The sequence below is a fragment of the Herpailurus yagouaroundi genome, unplaced genomic scaffold (genome assembly GCF_014898765.1).
Source record: "Herpailurus yagouaroundi ecotype Mexico unplaced genomic scaffold, PumYag 184, whole genome shotgun sequence".
Classification (NCBI taxonomy): Eukaryota; Metazoa; Chordata; class Mammalia; order Carnivora; family Felidae; genus Herpailurus; species Herpailurus yagouaroundi.
Window position 1 is genome coordinate 13,041,893 of NW_024412415.1, and position 27,767 is coordinate 13,069,659.

The 27,767-nt window shown below is 35.4% G+C and overlaps 1 long non-coding RNA gene across 1 annotated transcript in view; it reads right to left on the minus strand.

The window, feature by feature from the left end:
- The window catches only part of LOC121041653 (uncharacterized), a 346,158-nt gene extending 326,407 nt beyond the window's left edge, over positions 1-19,751 (minus strand). Inside the window, exon 1 of the long non-coding RNA XR_005795802.1 lies at positions 19,616-19,751. This is a non-coding gene — a long non-coding RNA (uncharacterized LOC121041653). The remainder of the gene's footprint in view (positions 1-19,615) is intronic.
- Positions 19,752-27,767: the final 8,016 nt, after the last annotated feature.

A 27,767-nucleotide genomic window follows, 5' to 3' on the forward strand; every position in this document is an offset into this window, starting at 1 on the left:
GTATGTATGTATGTATGTATGTATGTATGTATGTATGTATGTATGTATTTTATTTTGTTTTAGAGAGAGGGGGTGGGAAGAGGGGCAGAGGAAGAGAGATTTTTTTTAATGTTTATTTATTTATTTTTGAGAGAAGGAGAGACAGAGCATGAGTGGGGAAAGGGCAGAGAGAGAGGGATACACAGAATCCAAAAGCAGGCTCCAGGCTCAGAGTTGTCAGCACAGAGCCCGACGTGGGGTTTGAACTCATGAACCGAGAGATCATGACCGAATCTGAAGTTGGACACCTAACTGAGCCACCCAGGCACCCCACCTGCTGGAAGAGAGAATCGTAAGCAGACTCCACACTCAATGCAGAATCCAATGCGGGGCACAACCCACCACCCTGAGATCATGACCTAAGCCAAAATCAAGAGTTGGACACTCAACTGACTGAGCCACCCAGGTGCCCTAAAACAACGACATTTTAAAAAATGAACTTTTTATTTTGTCATGATTATAGATTCACAGATTTGCAGAGATGATATAAAGTTCCTGCATATCCCTCATCCACTTTCCTCTGTTGTGAACATTTTATATTAACATGGTACATTTGTCAAAAATAAGACACTGATATTGGTACATTCCTACAAACAAAATGTCACACTTCAGATTTCACCAGTGTTCCATTAAGAAACTGCCTGCCTAGTAGCCATTGATGCATAAGAACTGTAATGACAGTCTGATCTCACACACACACACACACACACACACACACACACACACACACAAAGCATCTCAATACCCACTTGTTGCACGACATGAATACCCACAGAAAAAACTCTACCCCTAATATTTAACACTCCTTCCTCTTTTGAAATGCTCCCAAACTGCTCACCTGACTTTTTGTAGCCATCAGGGATCAACAAATGTTGCTAAGACCAGTTAGAAAGTCTCCTTATTTCCAAATCCCACCTTAACAGAGGTCTTGCCAATTCATTACCCTCTCATTATTTCTTTTTTTATTCTATAAAACCTATTCTCCATTCTAAAATTTCTGAATCCCTGCTGAAATGAAAATGATGGTACATGTATTCTCCTGCCGTAAGTTTATGAATCAACAGTCTTTATTAATTTTGCCTAAAAATTAGTTTAGCCCTGGGACCATTATTGTCCTTTTAGTATTTATGATGTTTGGAGTTTGCTGTGTTTCTTGCATCTGTGGGTTGATATATTTCATCAATTATGAGAAAGTTTTGTATTATTTTTGAGCATTTTTCTCCATTCTCCATCATTTTGTCTCTTTCTTGGACATTAATTAAAATTAATTAAACATGAATCATACTATTGTTTTTCCAAAGGTTCTGGGTGATTTTCTGTTTTTTATTTCTTTTTCTCATGTGCTTCAGTTTATATAGTTTGAGTTCACCGATATGTTGATGTTTTCTACTGTGCCAGTCTATATCTAAGTGCTTTCAATAAATTCTTTCAGATTTTTAACGTTTTAGTTCTAGAATTTCATTTGTTTCTTTTAAAAGCTCCTGTTTTTCTCTAAATGCATCTGTTTATATTCTGTATACTTTTTCCTATTATATATTTAATTTACATAGACACGATTTAAAGTCCTTTAAAATTCTACGTCTAACATGACTCACTTGCAGTACTATTTGTATTACCTTTTATCTTGCTAAGATTCACATTTTTTATTTATTTGCCTATCTTCAACATTCTAATTTTATCTTGGACAGTAGGAAAGATGCATTGTAGAGTTTCTTCTTGATTACCTTATCTTGCTCTACAATGTGCTGACTTTTGTTCTGGAAGGCAGCTATATTACTAGAGGATCTATCCTGATCTTGTTGAGGCTTAGTTTTAGGAATATTTTGGGTTTGCTCTTTGTTCTTCCCAATAGCCCTTACTCTAGAGTACTGTCCTTACTCTAACACATGGTCTTTCAGAATCCTAAACTGAATGTCAGGGTTGTACAAAAATTAATTTTTCTCTAGCTGGACTTAAATTCCAACAGCTCTCCAGCAGTGTGCATCCTTTCAAACTTCCATTTTAAGCACTCCAGATGTTTTCATTTCCTTGAACTCCGAGAGCCTTGCCCTACTAGTACCTACCTGGGCAGAGAACTGAGGAAAACCCCAACACAGATTTTAGGAACTACTACCTTTCTAGTAACTTCAGCCTGCAAATTCCAGTTGCATTTTCCAGGCCTAATTTCAGGTTCTTCCTCTGGCTAAGCTATACTTCTTTTGCAAATTGTAACCAACATTCTTTCCTTGAACTCTACCTCTCTATTCCGAGGTTTAGCAGTCACTTTCATGCAAAAAGCAAGGTCGAATGTACACCACAACTTTAGGCTTCCCCTTCTCCCATGAATATCAGTTCTGATCTTTGTGCTATGGAATACCTGAAAAAAGTAATGCCATACACTTTATCTGGTTTCATACCTGTATATACTATGAGGGTAAGTTTAATACCAATGATGGCTGAAATCTTAATTTCCTTTCTTTACATTTTAATGCAACATTATTTTGCGTATTATTGTGATAATTGTTTTGTGTTTTTTTTTAAAATCCTAATATCTATAGAAAAAGTCTTTCTTTGCATTATTTGGTAGTGTTCTCCTTCAAATTCTATTTTACCTGAACTTAATACTGAAAAATATATGTTAATGTTTCTCTGTATGCATTGATTTATTTTAATATTTATTCAAATCTTTAATATTTTCTTTAAATATATCTGGTATTCCAGATTCTGTTAAATTATGCAACCTTGTTTTATGTGTGTGAAGAACCACAATTTTTTTTTTAATTTTTTTTTTCAACGTTTATTTATTTTTGGGACAGAGAGAGACAGAGCATGAACGAGGGAGGGGCAGAGAGAGAGGGAGACACAGAATCGGAAACAGGCTCCAGGCTCTGAGCCATCAGCCCAGAGCCCGACGCGGGGCTCGAACTCACGGACTGTGAGATTGTGACCTGGCTGAAGTCGGACGCTTAACCGACTGCGCCACCCAGGCGCCCCAAGAACCACAATTTTTATGTTTGTTTTCTTCTAGTATTTTCCCTGTTATCCTCCCTCATTACTTCTTAAATCTTGGGGCATGTTTTAGTGACCAAACATTCCACTGATCTCTATTTCAGCAGTATTAATTCCTTTGCTACCTTAGTCCACGATAAATTTTAATTTTGCTTTGAAATTTGGGTTTTCTTATAGCACTGTATTCTTAACAATTTTCTTCCTTTATGTCTTTGCCTTCATCTTAGGTTTTTCTGTTGTAAATGTGCACCCTACTTTTTATAAGCCACTTCTTGAAATCAAATGATAAAAGAAAACAATGTTATTCTAATTAGTCCTAAATTAAATACTATTTAAATACTTTAGATGCATTTTTTATCTTTTTTTATTTTATTTTATTTTATTTTATTTTATTTTATTTTATTTTATTATTTATTTTTAGAGAGAGAGTGCCTGACTAGGGGTAATGGGCCAGAGGGAGAGAGAGAGAATCTTAAGCAGGCTATGTGCTCCATGCTCTTTGTGGAACTTGATGCAGGCTCAGTCCCACCACGCTGGGACCATGACCTGTGCCAAAATCCAGAGTCAGATGCTTAACCGACTGAGCCACCCAGGCGCCCCTAAATACTACTTAAAGCATACTTTCCCTGTGAGGTTTTAAAGGGTTTCCTTTGACTAGCGTTGAAGCTATTTTCACCTGCCACATTGCACTTTGTGCTATCCTTGCTCCACTTCTGTGTTTGCTTCCTAGGGCTGCTGTAACAAAGCACCACAAACTGGGTCACTTAAGCAACAGAAAGTTTTCCCTCACAATTATGGAGGTTAGAAGTCCAAAATCAAGTATCAGCAGAAACATGCTCTTTCTGAGACTGGGTAGAATCTTTTCTTGCCTCTTCCTAGCCTCCGGTAGGGGTGGCAATCCTTGTTTTGCAGATGTATCATTTCACTCTCCTTTGTTATCACATGAAGTTCTCTTCATGTGCCTTTGTCTATTTTCATATTGTCTTCTTATAAGGACACAGTCATATTGGATTAGGGGCCCACACTATTCCAGTATGAGTTCATCTTAACATCTGCAATGACACTATTTATAAATACACTTAACATTCTGCTAGTTAAGGCTTCAATGTATCTTTTTAGGGAGACACAATTCAACCCATACTGACTTTTAAATAAGGTAATTTTTATCCATATATGGTTGTGTGAATAGATAGGCTAAGTTAATATGTCCTTGGAGTTAGTCACAGGTCACTTGGAATGGGTACCAGATAGTATCAATATAAACAAAACATCTGGGTTGCTCAGTAGGTTAAAAGTGTGACTTGCTTTTGGCTCAAGTCATGATTTCATGCTTGTGAGATAGAGCCCTGCCTAGGGGCTTAAGATTCTTTCTCTCCCTCTCCTTCTTCCCCTCCCATGCTTGTGCTCTCTCTCTCTCTCTTAAAGAAAAATTAAATTAAATTAAATTAAATTAAATTAAATTAAATTAATTTAATTTAATTTAATTTAATTTAAAAAAAACACCGAAATACTAAGCTCATGTATGCAGCAAATCAGTGAAAAATTCCATACAACATAATAAGCCAATAAATAGGGAAATTTATGTATATGTTGTATTATAACATGTTTTATTGTTCAAACACCTTATACAATGAACTTTCCCATTTAAAATACTGCAGTGAGTAACTCCATTGTTTGATGGTTGCTAGCATTTTCCAAGTATTTGCCTGGAGAACAAGTTCATGAGTATATCTTGTTCCTAGCCTGATTTTCACACCTGGTAGACATTTGTCTAGTGCAGCCTCTCTTGATTAAGGTGTTTTTCCCAGCCTTTTAATCCCTGAACTGATAGAATACAGACATGACTATTCACTCCAGAAAGCACTATTTGCACAGCCCTTCCTGTACCTTTTCTTGCAACTCCTGAAATGCTAGTAGTACCCCTTCCAGCATGCAGTATGTGACAGTTCCCTGTTTTTTACTGTCCTACTTTTTTTCTAGTAAGTTTCAGTCTTTTAATTCACACAGGAGTGATATTAGGAAGAGAATGGTTACCTCTAGATACAGAAAAAAGGCTTTCTGTATTCTCCTAGATACTTTGGTGAGAATTTTACACTTAAAAAGTCATTAATAAGTTGGAATATCTATATATATATATCTATACCTATATATATAGATAGATAGATATGTATATGTATTTATATATAATTACAAATTATATATGATCATGTAAATAATTTTAAATTTAAATATATAATTTTCATTGTCTCATATAAGGCAATTAAATATATTTTCAGACTTGTGATTCAAATGTGACACAACACAAACCTTTCCTTTTTTACTATAGAGTATTTCATGTACTCTAAGGGAAGTGACAGGCTAATTGCTAACATTGGTCATTTCTTTTGCAAAGTATTAAACAGAACTCAGTATATGAATAGGAAGGTTTTTTTAAAAATTTTTTAATGTTTATTTACTTTTGAGACAGAGAGAGACAGAGCATGAATGGGGGAGGGTCAGAGAGAGAGAGAGAGGGAGACACAGAATCCAAAGCAGGCTCCAGACTCTGAGCTGTCAGCACAGAGCCCGACACGGGGTTTGAACTCATGAGCCTGAGATCATGACCTGAGCTGAAGTCGGACGCTTAACTGACTGAGCCACCCAGGCGCCCCTGAATAGGAAGTTTAGATAATTCATGTAGTTCTTACTTATCATACAGTAGTATTCCTACCTATCAGTCAAAAGCCTATATTAACTCTCCCCAATAATTTTGATGCATTTTTTTAATGTCTAGCTCCTAAAAAAGATCTGAATTTTAAAATAATGGATCAGTGTATGCTTATGTGTAACATAAGCAACATAACTTATAACAACTAAATTAACATAAGCTTTTGATTCACTATAGCTGATATCTTCCGTTAGTATTGATGCTTTCTAACTCCTTTGACATTTCAGAAAACATTCATGTGTGTATAGTAGAGGGAAGACATTAAACATCTGGTCAGGAAAACCTGATTTGTGACTTTAATAGTTTACTAGCTGGGTGAACTTTGAGAAGGAACCATATCTCAACTAGATTTTCTTCCTTAGTAATATTGTCCAGAGTTGTTGAAAAGAATCAAAATGATATGGTGTACATGTGACCTCTTTTTAAACTAGTACATAAATGCCAGGAATTTTGATTATCCCAATGGTGATGATTACCAGACTACAATTTATTAAGCATATAAAACACAAATTTTTGTCACATAAGTATATACTAAGTAAACTTGATTGCCATGAATTTCTTTTAAGTATATAATCGAAGGCTGCAGTTCTACTCAAGGTGAAGTAAACACATTCTGCTCTGTCTCTCCCATGAATGCCTCCCAAACCCTAGACCTCATGCATAAAGTAGCTATCTCTGGATAGTGTTTGAAAAATATATGTTCCATTGTATATTGGGAAAAGGAAACCAGAACTTGAAGTTAAAACAAACTGGAAGTGATTCTCATTTTTTCCTCCAGTTTCTTGCATTCTGTATTCAAAGTCAACACGCAACCCAGAACTCTTTCAAGGATGCAGACAGGAAGAGTTCCAAAAGAAAGCAATATCTCTGCTCTCAATAACAAGAAAGAGAGCACCTTAAGGGCCAGAAAAAATGGAGGGGAAACTGGATTTTGTTGTTGATGTTGTTGTTCTCTCTTACTTCCACCTTCAGGGTATTTCAAGACAGCAATAGCAGCAACAGCAGCAGAAGCAGCAACAAAATGATTGCAGTGCAACTGGGCAACCACATGCAACTCTGAGAGGGGATATTGTTTTCTATGACCACAGGAACTGTTGTCCTGAGAGTGTGGAGAGAATCTACACTGCTTTTCCCCCAATATGCCTTTGCTAGAGGCAGAGACAGTAGTAGTAACTGCATCAATGAGTGGGGAAACTAAAGGTCCAGTTTACGGCCAGAAGACCAAGAAAGAGGACGTAGAAGCTAGAAAGTATCAGAGAAATCACAGAGAAGAAAGGATCTCAGGAAAGAGATACTATAATGCTGTATACAAATACCTGGGATCACCCTTAAGTTTGACATTCATGTTTCTGACTTTAACAGCACTATCAAAGGCTTTGAGGAAGGTATGAACAGGCACAGGACCATCCACATCCCAGATCACCTACTGAATGAGGTACATGTGGTACAGATATAAATAATATGGCAAACACTTAGAAAACTGAATTGCCACAATATGGGTGGAAAACTTGTGGGTCAAACCTAACTGCATTGCTTTCCAGGTAAAATCAAACACTCTCCTTGGCAATTAAGTGATATCAAGAATATTATAACACAGTATTCAAACATCCAGAATGCAATCCAAACTTATGCATGAAGAAATGATTAAATTTTAATCATTCTCAAGGGAAAAGACAACCAATAGAGGCATTCCTTGACAGAACCCAGCTATTGTAATTATGAAAGACTTTAAAAGCAATTATTATATTCATGCTCAAGAAGTAAAAAAGAATAACCTTGAAATCAATGGAAAGAGAGAAAGTCTCAGTAGGGAAATAAATGATATTACCAAATATAAAATTTAACTGAAAAACTGAACAACTGAAGTGGGTTCAGTAGCAAAATGAAGATGACAGAAGAGTCAGTGAACTTGAACTTAAACATAGATTAGTAGATATTAACTGATCTGAACAGAAAGGAAAAGATTGTAGATAATGTAGAAAAATGAATAGAAACTAAGGGATCTACAAGATAATGAGGAAATGTCTAACATACATGTTATTGGAGTCTTAGAAGGTAAGAAGAAAGACTACAATACCAAATAAATATATGAAGAAGAGCCAAATATTCCTTAAAAGTTGGCAAAAGAGATATAAATAATATTACAGATTTAAAAAACTCAGTTAACTCTAAAGGAGATAAACAAAGAAAAAAATATTAGATATATTATATTCTAAATATTAAAAACTAAGAAAAATATTGAGAACTCAGAGACAAATGCTACATTATGTATATGGAAATGATTCAGAGGATGGAATATTTCTTTTTAGAAACCACAGTGGTCAGGTGACAGGGGAAATGATTTTGTAAATAATGAGAAAAAAAGTTATTAAACAATTCCATATTCTGTGAAAATATTCTGCAGGAAAGCAAGTGAAATAAAGACATTTTCAGATGGAGATGGAGAAAAATTAAGACAATTTGTTTCTAGGGGACCTGCCCTAAGGAATACTAAAGGAAGTTTTTTTGATGGAAGCAAAATGAATCTAGAAGGAAATGTAGAGCTTTAGGGATAATACAACACAAATTATGTGGAAAAGTAAAATACACTATTTTCTCTTCTTAATTTTGTTAAAATATGTGTCATGGTTGGAAACAAAAAATTGTAACAGTCTTGTTAGGTTTATAGTTTGTTATATATGTATATGTTATATGTGAATAAATATAACATTTTTGTTTTATATATATTATATATATATGTTTTGTGTATATTATAATTAAATATATATTATATATTACATATATATACATATATATATATACACAAAAAAACATACATATATTTAGAGAGACAAACAACTAGAATATAAAGGAGATAGGGCAAAAATTATTACCACTATCACCACTTATATGGTAGTAAGATTGCTACATTGCACTTGAAGTGGTAAAATATTAATTCTAAGAAGACTGTGAAATTTTAGGTGTGTTTAATTTCTAGAGCAACCAGTAAAAGGATAAGACAAATATATATAGTCAAAATCACAATAGGTAAAATAGAATACTAAAATGAGATAATAAAACATTCACTTAATATAAAAGAAGACAGGAAAGGGGCACAATGGAACAAACATGAAAGAAAACGGAAAAAAAAATAATGTGGTATCCCTAAATAAGAACAACCAGTAATTACATTAAGTATAAGTAATCTAATAACATCAAAAGACAGATTATGTGAATGGACTTAAAAACAAAAACAAGACCCAACAAACTATATGTTGTCTACAAGAAATTATTTTAACTACAAGGTACATAGGTTAAAAGTAAAAAAAAAAAAATGGTAAAAGATATTCCATTAAAACATTGACCCATTAATCACTGTGTAATATTTTTCCTTATCCCTGGTAATTTTTCTTGTCTGAATATATTCCTTCTATCTGAAAAACTCCCTTTAATACTTTTTTTTTTTTTTTGGCAGGTTGGTAATAAATCCTGTAAATAATTGTAAAAGTAAATATTTTCTTCTGTGTTTTGAAAGATCTTCTCTGCTGGGTATAGAATACTCAGTTGACAGTTTTTTTGGCCCTTCTGCATTTTGAGTAAGTCCCTCTAATATCATCTGACTTGTATGGTTTCTGATGAAATGTTAGCTATATTCTCTTTGTTCTGCTTTTCTTTAAGACTTTCTCCTTGCCTCTGATTTGCAGCAATTTCATTATGATATGCCTAGGTATTGTGTTTTATTTTCTATTTATCCTGCTTGGTGTTCTCTGAGCTTCTACATCTACACCTACAAAATATCTTCATAGTAACACCTAGGTCGATATTTGAATGAATATAACCTAGCCAAGCTGACATACAGAACTACCACAATACCTATCTGATATTTTACTGTATACATCTTTTTAACTGGAATATTTACTTTGTCATTTTAAAGTCATTGTCTCACTGTTCCAAAATCTGTGTCTTGAGTTTAGTTCTATTGATGTCGTTCTTATTTGACAGCATGTTGTTTTTTGGTATGCCTTACAATTATTTTTCGATAGTCAGATATCTTGTGTAGAACTCTAGAAACTGAGATAGATTGAGATAGTTTTGTTTTACTTTATTGAATTGAAAATGGGCTTACTTTTCTACTGTTATGCTATTAGTGTGGAAATTGAGTCAATTTATTCAGGAATTGATGTCTGTTTGGGATTTGTTGTTACTATGGTTTACTTCAGTTTAGAACAGGGTTCAAATTCCACTGCTATTACCTCACTTTTAGGGTAAGAGTTCGTTGTCAATGGTTTTATCTCAGTATCTGCTCATCTTCATTTTCCTTTTGTATACTCCCTATATGCTCTGGGCTTCTTCCCGACAGAAAATTGCTGTTTCTTATTACTTCATGTTTCTTAGTCTGATAGTGGAATGCAGAGAAGGGATGTTCACTTTTATTCTGATTTAGCCTAAATCTCAGGAGGGCACTAACTAGGTCCCTGGTCCCTAGGGGTTGGTGTTCTCAGGGGTTCTGTTCCACTAGTAGGACTACTGGTTTCGGACCAGCATGCATTGCTACCCTTTCCACAGGATAGAAGGTCTTACTTTGTCCCCTTTTATTAGCAGCTATTTGTTTTCATTAGTTCCCTGTGACAAATATTTTGTCGTTTTTTGTATGTTAAAACTCTTCTGTAGGAGAGGTAGGGGAGAAGAGGTAGAGGATGGAGTTTTGTGACTTTCCTATAATTGTTGCTCTTTCTCTCCCAGGGCTGTATCATGAAAAAGGCTATCCCATGAACATTCAAAAAATGGCTTACAAGTGGGTCTGCAAATACTGAATTTCCTTCAAGTCTGTGTACCTTAGATATTCTATATTATCTATCTAGCCCACACTTAGCCTCTAACAATTTGTTAAAAATTTTACCTGGATTCTACTGATGGGCAGAAGCATCTTACCCAGAGAAACAAATGTTCCTGTTCTATCTCTCCTTCAAAGTCCCTATATATCCTTAGATTTCAGGTTAGCTTATGGCCCTGTTACTCAGTTGTCTGACAGGATCAAGAAAATGGAAAATTTGCAAGTTGTCTGGATTTTTTTTTTTTTTTTGCTTTAGTGTGGGAGTGATATTCTTGATAATTTTCAACATTCCAAATGGAAGTTCTATTTTTTGAATGAAATATTGAACAAAGGAAGCATTGGCCCTTGCTTCCCTGATTTTATAAGGAAGATGCTTATTAAAATATAACTATTAATTTTGAAAGAATTAATGCATGTATAAAAAAAGGCATTCTCTGAAAGAAATTTTTTTAACAAAAGATCTTGATTTGTAGGTTTGGTATTATGAGGTAGACTAAGGAAATGATGCTGAAGCAAAATATATTTGGATTAAAAGAGTTTCCAGTTAATCTACTACTGAATTTGACTCTAGTGTTAATATTTAACTGCTAACAGCTTTTAAACTTTTCCCTTCCTTCTTGTCCTTTGCCATACAATTGGCAAAGCTGATAGATGCTTTGGCACTAGAAAAGATTGAACCATGAAAGCCTCTTGTCAGACCACCTGGGGATCCTAACCCTGGCTTCAGCCCCCAACCATAATAAAAACCCCTAGCCAGTCTCCTTTCCTTACCTTCTTAAACCATTTTTGGACCTTTTGGGAGACCTACCCTGTTCTTCCAGAAAAGTCTCAATTATGTAAGAAATAAACCTTTTACTACTCCCTTGGTGTATGTATGGTATCTATACTCAAACCACAGTTTGGGGTGCGTCCATCCTGATACTCCAAATTGTCCACAACAACTAATTTTCACGTCTATTAAGCATGCATTATTCACGAGGGTTTTGGAACATTTGCAACTAGATCACACTATATGCATGCAAATATTCTTGTTTAGATGATAAACATGTAAAATATTTACATAAAGAAATTGGAATAATTTTTTTATCAGTTCATTCTTGTTCTTGGAAATTTCTGATCCGGGGACTCAGAGACAATTAAGGTGAGCCATGTCATCCTTATTTTTAAAAATTTTTTTTTTCAACGTTTATTTATTTTTGGGACAGAGAGAGACAGAGCATGAACGGGGGAGGGGCAGAGAGAGAGGGAGACACAGCATCGGAAACAGGCTCCAGGCTCCGAGCCATCAGCCCAGAGCCCGACGCGGGGCTCGAACTCACGGACCGCGAGATCGTGACCTGGCTGAAGTCGGACACTTAACCGACTGCGCCACCCAGGCGCCCCTGTCATCCTTATTTTTTAGTGTCTGAGTGAGTCTAAAGCCATATGATGACACACTTGATATTTCAGATTGAGTCTTAGAAGCAAATATATAGGGCGTCAAGTTAAGATAATATGAGGGCAGTTTAATACAAGACGTATTTGTAGTCATAGCGAACAGATAAAGAAAAAAGAGTCTCATACTCGGGCTAGTAGGCTAGCAACATTAGAGACCAATATCACTCTTAGACCTGAAAAGTAAAGGGAAGGAGGGTGACTACAATATCAGTAGAGAGGGCTGGAATGAGAGAGTCTCAGGCTGAGATATTTTGGTAGGGACATAACAACCAGCATAAGGAGACTATGAAGGGAAGGAGCCAAAAGAACAAATATGCTGACATCACTCTTTCTCTCTTATCTCCTGCATGTGATCCTTCCCTATTCTCCTTGACAAAACCTATCTGGAAGCAAGAGGAAAAAAAAATTATTAATGCCATCCCTATAGGCCAGCCCTGGGCTGGGTGAAAATGAAGAGAAACGAGATCTGAAGACGCAAAGGAATGATGCCCAGAGTACAAGACCGTCTTTATGCTTAAAGTAATATTGCAAATATACTCTCAAAATTATTGTTATTTTTCCTTTAAGCAGAAAGACATATCCTTTGGTTTTACTGAATGGAAAGCTAATAATATCTTTCATGTCATTAACAAAGTTTTTAAAGTTTCCTTTACTAACTAATTTGTATCAAATATCTAGCCTCTTTAGTTTCATTGTTGTTCTGTATGTGTCCTTAGGTTAATCATCCCCTCAATGTATGACTAAATAACAAGAACTCTGGACATTATTCCACATTGTCTTAAGATAGGGTTTTATTTTTCCTTCAGTTTTGAACTTTGGGTAGTTGTGTCCATTCTACACCATAAAAGATACATTGCTTTTTGATTCATCCCATGTCTAGATCAAGGATAATTTCACTGTTTCCATAATTTTATAATATTAAAATATTAGTAGGGACACACACTTGAAATAATCCCAAACAGGTTTCTATTTTTTCCCTTTGCTAGTTAACATTAGTGGATTATTTGACACTAAAAACTTTAAAAGTTTTAAATGAACACAGTCTATACTAGAAATCTGTATCCATAGGCTATAAAAAGAACATGATTGATTGTGTTAATTATTTTCCCTTAGAAGAAAGGATATATTTTTTCTAAGTACCTACATAAATATTTTGAGGGGTAAGGTAAGTCAGCCTTAGATTTACTTATCTTTCTCATCTTTAGAATCTCACCCAATTCTTTAGTAGTAAAATCAGTGTTTTATATTCTGATATTCTCTGATGTATAATAATATGTCCTAGCAAATGAGGGTTATGTTCAACTGCTGGCATAAAAAAATTATTTTCTCCTATCTCATCCATATTAATGAGCTGATGTTACACTGCAAGATATGTATTAAACAATAGAAAATGGGAAGGTCCCTGATGTTCACATTTCCCAAGTAGTTATAATAATTAAAACAATTTTACAATCAGTGTAAAATGTGATTAAAAATACCTTCAGATTTTTGGAAAGGAAACTATACATTTGGACAAAGTTACATTTCCTTCCCCCAAATCTGTTTTTTTATTGTTTATTATAGTTACTTAGCTAGACATTAAGCTGATCAGTAAAGAGACCTGCATTAGGAAGAATGAAGATTGGAAATTCAGATTCTAGAAGAATAAGTACCTAATTCCATGGACTTTACAGTATCTACAAGTAAATAAAAGCATCAATGAGCACTTGGGAGATAAACTCCTGGGAGGTAACAGAGTAATTATAAAATACAATAGCACCGAAAAAAATGACAATGTGGTTTTCAGTACTGTCACCATTTTCCTATTTTATATTCTATTTACCCACCAAAAGCTAAATTTAAGTAAATTACTTATTAATTTTGTCCTTAGCCACTAAATATAAAACTTCTGATACTGACAAAGAAATCTATACTTCATTACCCTTTCATTACGATGACTGAAAAAATTAATGATTCTGAAAACTTGTATACAATTTAAAAATTACTAGACACTAAAGTTAGTCTGATTTGTATAAAGGTGGCATGTAGTCTTGGTTCTCTCAGCTCTGGGTTAGTATAAATGGTTTTGAAGAAGACTTGTTCAATCATTTTACCTTAATTGTACGCTCCTTGAGGATAGGCCAAGACGAGAGTGTGAAGCTGAGAGAGAATGTCTCATGCAATGGACTTCTTAGATTCAGAAAGATAATGATCACCCCACATCAATGAGACACAGGCAATGCCTCTCTCAAGAGGTTTTAGCAACCGTAACATCAATGCATTCTCCCACCCTCCAATACATGCCTCCTGTAATATATATTTACCCTTAATGGTGTCAGTGATATATTTGTCAATGCAACACATTATAAGGAAATACTTTCATTAATGGAGTTGTGCATGAGTTTTATTTTTAAAGACTATTTTATTTTTTACAGGTGGGTTTTAGAGCTGGGTTACATTTCCCCTCTCTAGATGAGTGGATCTCCATATAAGAATTCCTTTCAAAGAGCATGATAAAAACGTACGCAAGTTATAATGCTGCCTCTCATTCTTTCTGAGAAAAGTAGAGGATTCCTAGAAATGAAGTTAAAGGTGATGATTTATAATAACTTCAGGAAGATACTCTGCATTATGATGGGGGCAGACAAGGGATACCCAAAGAGCCGAACCCTAAATTGTTGGGCCACAGAAGGAAGAGGCTTTCCAAAAAGGAGTCCCAGTCTGTGTGACCAATACAGTTTTAAGGGTAGGCCACCACACTTTGCCTTCTTGAAGGGGCATATGACTCTTACCATGAACAGTAAGGCACTGAGGGTTGAATCACTTTTTAAAAAGTATAGCAGGCAGAATAATAAACCCCAAAGAGGTACACACATGAATCCCCAGAACCTGTGAATATGTTACCTTATATAGCAAAAGGGATGTGACTGTATTAAGAGTTTTGAGATGGGATGATTATCCTGGATCCTTTTGTTTTTTTGTTTTTTTTTAATTTTTTTTTTAACGTTTATTTATTTTTGAGACAGAGAGAGACAGAGCATGAACTGGGGAGGGGCAGAGAGAGAGGGAGACACAGAATCAGAAGCAGGCTCCAGGCTCTGAGCCATCAGCCCAGAGCCCCACGCGGGGCTCGAACTCACGGACCACAAGATCGTGACCTGAGCTGAAGTCGGACGCTTAACCGACTGAGCCACCCAGGCGCCCCATATCTTGGATCCTTTTGAGAGGGAGGCAGAAGGATAAGAGTCATAGACAATATGATAAAGGAAACAGAGGTTGAAATAATTTGATTCCATGAAGAGGGCAATGATCCAAAGAATAAGGGAAGGTTGTAGAGGCTGGAAAATGAAAGGAAATGGATTTTCCACTAGAGGCCACCGAAGGAATGCAATTCATTTGACATGATTTTAGCCTAGTGAAATTTATCAGATTTCTGATGTCTAGAATCAAAAGATAATAAATTTGTGTAGTTTCAAGCCACTAAAATTGTGGTAATTTGTTACAACAGCAACAGGAAAATAATGCAGACTTTGGTATCTGCGAGTAGAGTGCCACCGTAACAAACCCTTAACAGTGTGAAAGTGGCTTTGGTATCGGACAGATAAAAGAGGCTGAAAGGATATTTAAGAGCATGATAGAAAACAATCTATAATGCAGCATGGAGACTACAATCAGGCATATGAATGTTAACAATTCTGCTAGTATGGACTCAGAGGGAAGAATTAATTACTTAGCAAGTAACTGAATGAACACGTCTGAGTACAGGAAAATAGGCAGAAGTGGCAACACAGAGACATGGAGAAGACATGTCCCAAACAGGTGGATCAGCTACATAGGAATTCTGGCTGTTTTTTTGCCCAAAAGGGGGTCAGCATCCGTATTTCAAATTTTTCAGATGATTTAAGTAAGATAAATCAGAAATATCCTAATTTTTAAGTGTTGATCACTGATTTAAAAAATTTTTCAAACACTGTCAAAGCCCAACAAAATATGCCTGTTGTTCTTTGACCACAAGGCTGACATTGCTTTACATGAAGTTTTAGAAGAGGTTGTTGCACAACACACGTGGGAGTTTTCCTTTCATTTAAAATACACTGCAGGACCTCGTGGTATTGGCAATAATCATTTAAAACATCCGTTGGACGAGCATCAGTTGTTAAAGTGCTAGATTAAGATAGCAGGTGCTGTGAATGTACCGTGTTGATATTAGCTAGTAAGACTTCATCGATGTACAACAACAAAAAAAATTAAAAAGAAAATAATATTTCTAATGACTCGCTATGTCCCAATTACTATTTAACATTTTAGACATCATTTTTTATTCAATCTTCACAAAACTATGTGGTAAGCATTAGCTCCATTAATGGTTAAGAAAACTGAAGTATAGTATCTCTTATAAAACATCACACCATTTGTAAGTCATAAATCCAATTGCTTTGCTTCTAAAGTCATTTCCTCTTCAACACAACTGATAGCCACCCCATCACTTAATACAAATCATGTTCTTTCATGTTAAAAGAACGGCATGTAGTTTGGAGTTAGAGAATAATTCTAGAAGTAAAGTGTGACTTGGGTTTCGAATGTAGTAAGAAAAGTTAATGGGCATAATTAAACAGCAAGATCATTAGATCAAACATAACTAAGGTAAACTATCCAGTTCCTCTTTGGGGAGAAATGTGAAAATGAGGAGCTGTGATAGAACTACCTAAATACATGGAGATATTGGGAAAACTGTAGTGAAGAGGAAACATTATATACTCTTCTATATGCTGAACTGCTGGTAGGTGGGGAATAATCCTGGAATTTGGAGGCTGAAGAACGAGGTTCAAGGAAAGTACTCCTGCTTTACCTAAGGTCCTGTTGTGCTCTCTGAGGCTGTTTCCTCTTCAGTATAATGGGAATGATACTCATTTCATAGAATGACTACAGGGATGTTTTAATACTACTACATTTAATAACATAAACATGAGTTCTCTATGTAGACAAATGGCATGATTGTAGAATTCAATTTTACAAATTACTTTTGTTCAGTATATGTCTTCATTTTTCACTACGTTCAATGAAAAACAAAAGAAAGAATAACAAACCCACAAAGGATACTCCTATTGCTGAATTAAATCTTTAAGGGAGAGCCAGAATGGGCTATAATACACTGCCCCAAGACCACAGGGATTTTGTGAACAGTGAGGGTTTAGAGATGTGACTTAAGACAATATAAATTACTCCCTCACACATTTCCATGAAATGAAAGTGTTATTGAATATTCACAGATATGATAATGTCCATTATAGTTAAAAACCAAACTATATTAGTCTCACACTGAATGTGCATGGGAGCGGGGGTGGGGGGTGTGAGAGAGTATAGTTTTTGTGAACCAGGCCTCATTATCTAATTTTCTGAAGACACAAAATTCAGAAGAACTACAAAAGGACCTAACTCTAAGATTTAAAAAAGCCTTTCCCCTATTACTCAAAAGACACCAGGATTTAATACTAGTGGTAAAAGAGTTAACATGAAAAAGCTTCACTAATGACATTATAGTGAATAAGAAATAATTTCTCTCTCCACTGGAAGGAATCCTATAGTGAAGGGAACTTGAGAGAGTTAAAATTGTTCTAAGGTTCAAACCTTTTAACCTCTTAGGATGAATATTCTTTTTTTTTTAATTTTTTTAACGTTTATTTATTTTTTTTGAGACAGAGAGACACAGAGCATGAATGGGGAAGGGTCAGAGAGAGGGAGACACAGGATCGGAAACAGGCTCCAGGATCTGAGCTGTTGGCACAGAGCCCCACACGGGGCTAGAACTCACAGACCGTGAGATCATAACCCCAGCCGAAGTCGGACGCTCAACCAACTGAGCCACCCAGGCGCCCCTTAGGATGAATATTCTTGAGACAATAAAATAGTCTTTGTCTCCTAGAAAAACTGAATTTTTTTTAAAGCAGTACCAATGGACTAAAAATGACTTTTCTCTTTCCAAACAGTCTAAAATATACATTTATCATCACCCTCATGTGCATTTGTTTATTTCATGATTTTGCTATATAGATACATTAAAATATTTCTGAAGATTATTTAGAGAAGCAATAAAATTTCCATGGGATGAGTTTAAATCACTATGCAAGAAATGTTTTATATTTGAAAAAGAAATACAGTAATTTAGGTCACCTGAGGGAAGAATGTTTGAAAAATGAATATCTGTTGTAAGGACTTACCATTTGCAATCTTGTTCAGAACTCGGTGCATAATGGTTTCAAAAAATAAATGATAGTGAGTAAGCTGTGACTACAAAAGCTGAGACTATAATTTTTTTTAAGTTGTAACTTGCTTTTAGAATATTAAGTGCAGAGCCAGCTTTACAAGTATGCAACCTGGAGAGTCACAAAGGAATCTATGCTTGGAAGAATCCTGTACTTGGTTTAATGCTCTGTGGTCTTAAAATTCTTCATGATTTTTGTACAAAAGGAGTCATATTTGCCTTTTGCACTGGATCTCCCACATCATTTAAATAATCCTGATTTTTTTCAGGTGCGTTATTATTGATTCCTCTAAGCCAGCAATACGGCCCTATTTCCGCAGGGCCAGTGCCTTTCTCAAAACCACAAGGATTTAAAAAATGTTCCAAAACACCACAGCTCTATTCAGCTTTTTAAAATAAAGATTTAAAAGACCTTTTAATTTCCTGCTAAAAATGAAGTAGAAATAATTTATTTGATTAATTCCTTACACTATTGACGGGATCCTGTCAAATCTTATTTTAAATTGAGAGATAGCATGAAGATCAGACACTGAGTTTGTAGAAAATCATTATTGAATTCACTACTATACAAAAATTCTTTTTTATATATGTCCTATTATATTTAAATCATATTTTATTATGAATTGTCTATGCATATCAGAATCACCAGAAGTTTTATTAATAATGCAGGATTCGGGGTCTTGTCCCTCTGAGTTTTTTACTCAGTAGCTTTGGGATGGTGAGGACAGTAGTCTACATTGTTGGTAAACACCCCAAGTAAATTTAACCCTACTTGAAACCCATCATTTTCTGTTTTGCTTTACTTCATATTAACAGTTTATTTATACATAATCATACTATTCAAAAAAATTTTAAAGAAATATAATATTTCATCATGTGGTAATGCTATAACCTATTTACTGTATGTATATTTGTAATATTAGAAATAATCAATTAAAATGATTATAAGCTATAAGATAATCCAGTAGCAGAATAAAGAATAAATATGCAAAAATTAGTGTTCTTTCTTTAGACATATAATAGTCTGTTAACAGATTAAATGGTATGAAAAAGTAATAAAAATAAATTACACAGGAATAAACTTATTAAAACATCTGTTCTATTTATATGAGGAAATTCTCAAAATCAAAAATATTCCAAATGCTATGGAGAGATCGAAAATAATATTAGCATAATTGACAAGATTTAGCACATTCTTTGATAGAAGGAGTAAATATATTAAAAATGTCAATTCAAACACTTCGCTGAAGAAAACATATGGTTATGTCATTATGATATACGCACTGATATGATGCGATGAGAAGGTACTTATCTCTTTGGTATTATTCCCCAAATCCCATAAATACAGTCCAGCCATGAAGAAATATCAACTGAAAGTTCTACAAAATACCTGAGGAACTGTGTGTATCCTGTGTGACTCTAGTGGAAGAGGACTCTTGGAAGACTCTGCCTGGATTCCTCTGGATTTTACTCCATGCACTTCTTCCCTTCACTGATTTTGCTGTATATCCTTTCACATAAATCTTAGCTGTGGATATAAGAACATGGAAAAATTGTCAAGACCATAAAATAAAAGGAGACTGGGAATTCTGGATTTTCTCTTTTGTTTCACTGATTAATTTGTCTTTACACCAACACTATCCTTGATTATTTCAGCTCTATAGAAAGATTTGAGATTAAATAATAGGAGTCCTTGAAATTTACTGTTCTATTTCAAAGTTGTTCTATTATATGTCTTTTCCATTTCAACAAAAATTATGAATCAGCTTGTCAACCTTCAAAATAGCCTTCTGATACTGTGATTGGAATTGCCTTACATCTATGTATCAATTTGGAGATTTGACATCTAAATACATTGAAACTTTTGATTGATTGGCATGGCACAACACTTCACTTATTTAGACCCTCTTGAATCAGCATTTGTCTGGTCTTTTCCTCACATGCGTCCTATAGTACTTCATATTTTTGATGCTATTCTAAATGGTATTATTTTCATATGTTCAATTTCCAATTTCTTATTACTAGTATGTAATCACACAATTTATTTTATTTTTTGTGTGTATGTGTGTATTGGTCTTAGATCTTTAAACTTTTCTAAATGTATTTATTAGTTCTAGTAGCTCCTAACCCTCTACCACCCCCTGGCTTAAATCTGTAGGCCATTCTACACAGAAATTAAATTATCTTGAAATAACCAAAGTTTTGCTTCTTCCTTTCTAATCTTGATGCCTCTTTTCCCCCATTGCTTACTGTACTGACTACAACCTCAGGGACAGTACCAAGTAGAAGTGGCCATAATGGATAGCTTTGGGTCATTGGATGATCTTAGTGAAAAGAATTAAGTCTTTCAACAGGAAGCATGATGTTATTTGTAGGTTAATGTTAGACATACTTTAACAGATTGAGAAAATACCCTTAAAGAATTGCAAAGGGTCTAAGATTTTAGCAAGTTTTCAAGCTAATAAATTAGCCTGCCACAAGTTAATTGATACTGGCAGAAAGCATGAGACTTTTGAATCAAAGACAAACTATTTTAACTCACATTGATAGCTGCTGCTAAAACACAGAGACCTATGGATATTGTTCTTTCAACCATTTCCTTCTATTCATGTTTTGTTGAGTTTTTACCATGAAGGAATGGTGAATTTTATTAAATGCTTTCTCAATATCTATTATAATCATATGGCTTCTAATCTTCATTTCACCAATATAGTATATCTTGTTAATTTATTTTCAGGTATTCGGAAAAAAAAAAAAAAAAAAAACAACAAGCTTGTATTCCTGACATAAATCACACTTGGGTCATGATGAATAGTTTTTTGTTTTGTTTTGTTTTGGTTTGGTTTTTTTAATGCTGTTGATGTAGTTTGCTAATATTTTCTGAAAATTTCTGCATCAATGTTGAGGGCATATATATGATGTCACTTTCTTGTGAATTATTTTATTAGACTAATATTGGTCTCATAAGTGAGTTAGGAAATTGTCCCTTCTGCTCTAATTCTGAAGAAGTTTGCACAGGATTCGTATTAATACTTCCAATTACTTTGACAAAATTCACCAATGAAGTCATTTGGCTTGGTGTTTTTTTTTTTTTCTTTTAATTCAGACTTATAATAAACATTCTCTAACTTTGCTTGACAGAAGTCTATTCGATTTTTCTATTTTTTTATTATTTTTTTTTATTAAAAAATTTTTTTTTCAACGTTTATTTATTTTTGGGACAGAGAGAGACAGAGCATGAACAGGGGAGGGGCAGAGAGAAAGGGAGACACAGAATCGGAAACAGGCTCCAGGCTCTGAGCCATCAGCCCAGAGCCCGACGCGGGGCTGGAACTCACGGACCGCGAGATCATGACCTGGCTGAAGTCGGACGCTTAACCGACTGCGCCACCCAGGCGCCCCTCAATTTTTCTATTTTTAAAAATTAATTTGGCTAACTTGTGTCTTTCTAGGAATCTATTTCATTTACGTTATGTAACATGCTGCGACTAAGCTGTTTATAACTTTTGCTGCAAATCTTTTAATTGGGATACAGTTTAGTTCGGATGATAATTTGTACATTCTTCCCCCCTCCCCTTGGTCTAACTAGATAAAAATTACTCTTTTTAGTGATCTTTCTATGGAAACGACTTTTGTTTCCACTCATTTTCTTTAAACTTTTTGGTTTCTATTTCATTTACTTATGTTCTGATCTTCATTATTTCCTTATTCTCCCTTGAATTTGATTTTTCTTTTTGTAATTCCTTGATATGGAAACATAGGTTAATAATGTTTTCTTTATGTTTGTCTTTTAGTACCCATAGCTGTAATTTGTCTAGAAGTAGGTGTCTTTGTGTTTTTCCTACTAGATATTCTTCCAGCTTCTTGGATAGGTTAATTTTTTTAATTAAAAATTTAAGTTTCACCCATCTTTTCTTCAGTTTTTTCCAGCACCATTTAATTACTTTTCTCATGCTGTGTCTTCTTTCATATGTATATTGGGATGCTTATGACTATCTGACAAGTTTCTAAGATTCTCTTCATTTTCTTTCAATTGTTTCTCTGTATTTTCTGGGTGGGAAATTCTCTAGTGTTCTATTTTCAAATTCACTGACTATTTGTTATGACATCTAAAACTTCCTGTTGAGTTCATCTACTACTACACTTTCCATTCTGGTTGTTTTTGTTTTCAACTCTCTATTTTCCACATTATTCTTTCTTATAGTTTCTATTTTCCTATTAAGCTTTCCTATTCATCAAGTCATTGTCATATGTATCATACATATATGATTTCATATATCATATATCATATATGTATGGTATATATATGTATATATATGTGTATATATATGTATATATATATGTATATAATATATACCATACATATATATTTTACATATCTTCCTTTAATTCAGTTTCTATTAACTTTTTTCCCCTAGAGTATGGGTCACACTTTCCTATTTTTTTGCACACTAATATTGTTGTTGCTGAAAATAGACATTTTAAAGTACATTATATTATAGACACACTTGAATACACTTTATTTTCCTGAAGATTTTGGTTTTATTTTAGTAACTGCCTAGACTTAACTGTGAAATCTATCACTCCCATAGTATGTAACCACTGATGTCTCTGCTCAGTTACTTTTACCAAAAAAGTCTTTTACTGTATAACCAGTGTTCCTAAGGGTTACCTATGTGTCTGCATATGTGATCAGCAAATAACTTTGGCAAAGATTGTGCTCAATGACCTGTAACCCCATAAGGTTTCCACACTCTGCCAAGTGAACTGTGTATGGGTTGGGGGATATAGTCAAAGTTGCAGCCACTTTTCATATCTCCCTTGACCTTCACTTTTTACTGCCATTACTTGGTTCTTTCTTGTGCATGCATAGTTTTCTACTTGGCCTGATGTGTGGAGACATTATATCAGATTTACCATGGTGTTTTCATTTCTAGAATCTCCCTATTAAAAATAGCTGGCTGATCTGCTTGCTACTCTCTTCAACAGGGCCTACAACATTAGGACAGCAAAGATACAGGTTTTTACTGTTTGTTCCAAATCTATTTTTTTAACTAGAAAAAACATGTATTTTTGTTTTCCACCTCCAAATTTTAGCCCACTCTATTGAAAGTAAAGTTTCTGGGTTTTATGGTAAACTACATACTGGTAAAATTGCTATTCTCACCAACCAAACTTGGGGGAGGGCAGACATTGGGTGGAGTGTGGGTCAGATAGATAAGAGTAGCTTCATTCAAAAGGCCACACATACACACACACACACACACACACACACACACACACACACACACACTGTTCTGACTCAAAGTCTCTGTGATTTTTCAAGAACAAACATTTTCTTTCTTTTTTTCTACTGCTTATGCTCAATTTATTGTGCCCTGAAATGCTTTTGAATATTATAGCTTGTTTGTTTGTTTACTTATTTATTTAGTTGGCATTACCCACTGACCTCTTACAACCATAACCAGAAGTCCTTCTCCTACCAAACACTTTTGATTCACACTGGACTATATTTGTAAGTTCATTTTGGAAGACTTAACCTCTTTATAACATTAATGTGTCATCCAAAAATATTCATCCAAAATACATATAGTTTATGTATATTCTGTGTATTTCTAAAGCCCTAATATATTTTCCTTTCTTCATTTGAAATGTGCTGGGATGAGATGAATTTGGAGGATGTTTAATGATTCCCTGTGGAATCCTGGCTTCTACTAACCTATATCAGTGTCTCTCTGATCCATTCTTTCTGCTCTTTCAAAGCATATCCCTTGGGGCACCTGGGGGGCTCTGTTAGTTGTCTGACTTCCCCTGAGGTCATGATCTCACAGCTGGAGTTTGAGCCCCACACTGGGCTCTGTGCTGCTAGCTTGGAGCCTGGAGCCTGCTTCAGATTCTGTGTCTCCCTCTCTCTCTGCTCCTCCCCTGCTTGGTTTCTCTCTCTCTCTCTCTCACTCACTCACTCACTCACTCACTCATTCACTAATAAATATTTAGAAGAAAATAGAGTTTGCCAACACCTCTGGAGGCATAGTGAAGACTGAAATCTGCCTCAGTTCTGCCAACACTGTCAGCATGCCTAATGTCAGCGATGGGGAAAGAGTAAGTAAAGAGGGAGCCCATCCCATTCCTGAATTCTAGCCCATGTCCCAGACAACTTTCACGGTCTGACTATGCCCTGATTCTCACAAATGTAAACACACATGCATGCACACACGAATACATACAAACACACAATGAGTACCACCCATACACTGCATTAAGCTTCCCCTAAACTTCTCATCACCATGACACACTCTAATGAGGAGCCTCTTGAATTTTGGTACCAAAAGCTAATCTCTTCAACCTCTAGGCATTTGCATAGATATGTAACAGTATAAGAAAAGGTGACTCTAGAGACCAAGAATTTGATCCAAGATCCTCTTCTGCCACTTTCCAATTATCTGACTTTAGACAAACTATTGACCCCTTCTGATTATCAGTTTCCTAGATACTAAAATGGGTACAATAGCACTTACATGATAGAATTTTTGTGAGGATTAAAGAGCTAGTTGCATGCAAAGTACTTAGCACAATGCCTGGAACAGAGCAAACACTTAGGAATTTTTTTTTTTTTTTTGAGAGATCGAGAGAGCAGGTGAGAAGGGAAGGGGCATAGGGAGACAGAAAGAGAATCTTAAGCAGGCTCTACTCCTTATGCAAGGCCCAACACAGGGCTCAATACTACAGTCATGAGACCATGACCTGAGCTGAAATCAAGAGTCGATGCTTAACTGACTGAGCCACCCAGATGCCCCAGAAGTGAGATATTTTTAAATTACATTCTGTACACATAAAACTCCTGAATATGTTCCCAAGGTTCAGCCGGATGAGGTTCTCCTGTTCTTACTAGAGGCTTTTGTATTCATTTACTATTGATCATGTGAAAACCATGCCCAGCCAAATCTTGAGGGAACGGTGAAAATGATACTAGCAGAACACCTTGAGAAAATGTAGAATAGGATGACATTTAAAATATTAACCTCTGTATATACTTTTTTTCATTAATGGTAGCCAGGTAATTAATTCCTTGCTTCAGAGATTTGGGTGTTTTACTGTTTGCTGATCTATTTTGTAAGGTGAAGAACAAAAGATGCTAAACATCAGAGGCGGTTTTAGTTTTTGCTTTGTTTTTTAAAGGCTTAAACAAATTGAAGAGATTATTATACATATCCAACTAGCAAAAAGGAGTTAGAGGATTGTTATTAAAGGAAAGAAAGAGGGAGGAAAGAGGAGAGATTCTTGAAAGCTAGTATATTAGTCTTGTCCAGGGTATCTGTGGTTGAAATAGAAAATAACTACCTGCCATGTTAATGCACATTAAAATGTGTTAATGCTGCATACCAGCAGTGGAGGGTGTCTTATTGACATCCTTACCTGTAACAGATGCTGTTTATACCCCAGATTGTATCCCCTAATCCACTTTTTCAGTTTCCATGTAACTGCAGTTTCTTGTACACTAATGGCTTTCAAGTCAAACACATGTATTTTTCTGTTTCTTGGCCTGAGTGCTTTCCTTGGGATCACAAGAGCTGGCTCAGCCCAAGCACAAGTCAGCCTCAAAATATCAGATGCAAGGTCACCAAAGAAAAATCTCAACCAGTGAAGGACTGAGATTAGTGATAAACATTCCAGCTTCCTAATCCTTTGCTGGACAATTCTAAGTTACATCGTCCCTCAAAGGTTTCCTGAAAGAAGTAAGCCCCAGTTGTCCATAGCAGTAACCTCATCCCATTAATGCACATTAAAATAAGAAAGTTCCCTATCTCACTTCTACTTGCCTATACTGTGTTTCCTGAGATCACCTCTACTATAAGCTCTTACACTCAAATCCTTGTCTCAGGCTTTTGCAAGAAGTCAAATCAACATGTCCTCTGATTTAAGACCACACACAGTCACTCCCCAAGATCGCTATGTCACTGGCTTGGTCAAATAGGCAATTTAAACACAGGTGAGACAGGAGTAAATACTTGGAAAAAGTTCAAGGCACTGTCAAGTGACACTAATTTCTACACTTCCTTCAGAAATAATGTTGTTCTTAATTTACTATCATGGCAAAGGGTGAGCACCAGGAATGTGAATTTGATCTTTCCTACATAACAGCCCTTATTTCAAGGATCAGGGAATCAATGTGAGAATTCTACCAGTTATTAGGTAGATACAGCTAGATACGTAGATTACTATATATACTCAAACTAGGAAAATAACCACAGATATTTTTTGGTTCCCTTTGGATGCACACTAAGATGGATTTTAGCCAAGACACTTTCCATCTTCTAATATCTATAAGCCACACATTCATCAGTGGCCATGGTGTTAAATGGGAAAGGAGAGCGGTTAGGAACTAGATTTATTTAGAGTTCAGTACCGAATAACCTCCAGGAAACCTGAAAATGTTTCCTTTTTCAGATGCACACACCCTGCTAAATAGCCACAGGTCACAAAGGCTTGGAGGAAGAATTACACCATATACTTGTGGTCATACTGCAAAAGGATCAGTCTCCTTTAAAAAAAAAAAATTTTAACACTTATTTTTTTTTTGAGAGACAGAGACAGAGCATGAGTGGGGGAGGGGCAGAGAGAGAGAAGGAGACACAGAATCTGAAGCAGGCTTCAGACTCTGAGCTGTCAGCACAGCTGACATGTCAAACCCACATACTGTGAGATCATGACCTGAGCCAAAGTCTGATGCTCAACCGACGGAGCCACCCAGGCGCCCCAGGATCAGCCTCCTTCTTAATTAAGGAAGTCTGGGTATGCAAACTGATTAAGAAGCTATGAATCACCACTATAGTGATGTGAGTCCAGCTTCTTCTAACTGAACCTAGAACTTACCTGTTTACATAAGTAGAGGCTGCCCCTCTATTTCATTCATAGGGTTCCCTCCCCTGATCAACTGATACTTACCCAATATGGAAGCCTGAAAGACAAAACACTACACATCAACTCAGTTAATCGGTTTTTAAAATTGGGCCCACCTGTGAAATGCTACCACCTCTACCAGTTATTCTTATTACAATTGGGGAACCTCATTACATACTGGCCTGTCCATGCTCATCTCTGGCCTTAAGAGGACAGGCTCTAAAGAACATTTTATAGATGCTGATTTTTTGTTCTCTAATGCCATCATGAAGTGAATGTCCTAGGTTTTCCTACGATTAGGAGGTGGCTGAATACATTACGCATGAAAGCTCTGCTCCCAACATCCTCATTTCCTTGGGTTTTCAAAAAAGTTCCTCTACAGTATGCTTGGGAAATTCCACCATCTCTCTTCCCTGTACATCACCTGTTAGGCAAGGCCCACAATCACATGTGTGAGCCAAATAAAATAAACCACAAATTGCAGATGAGTAATACACCAATAAAATAGGTTTAAGTCAACTTTCCATTTTGTCATCTTTGGACCAATAGCCTTAGAAACCACTTCCATACACATTTCCAAACCATTTCCATACACACTCTGTTCTTACAGATACACATTGGCAAGATATTGTACTATTTCA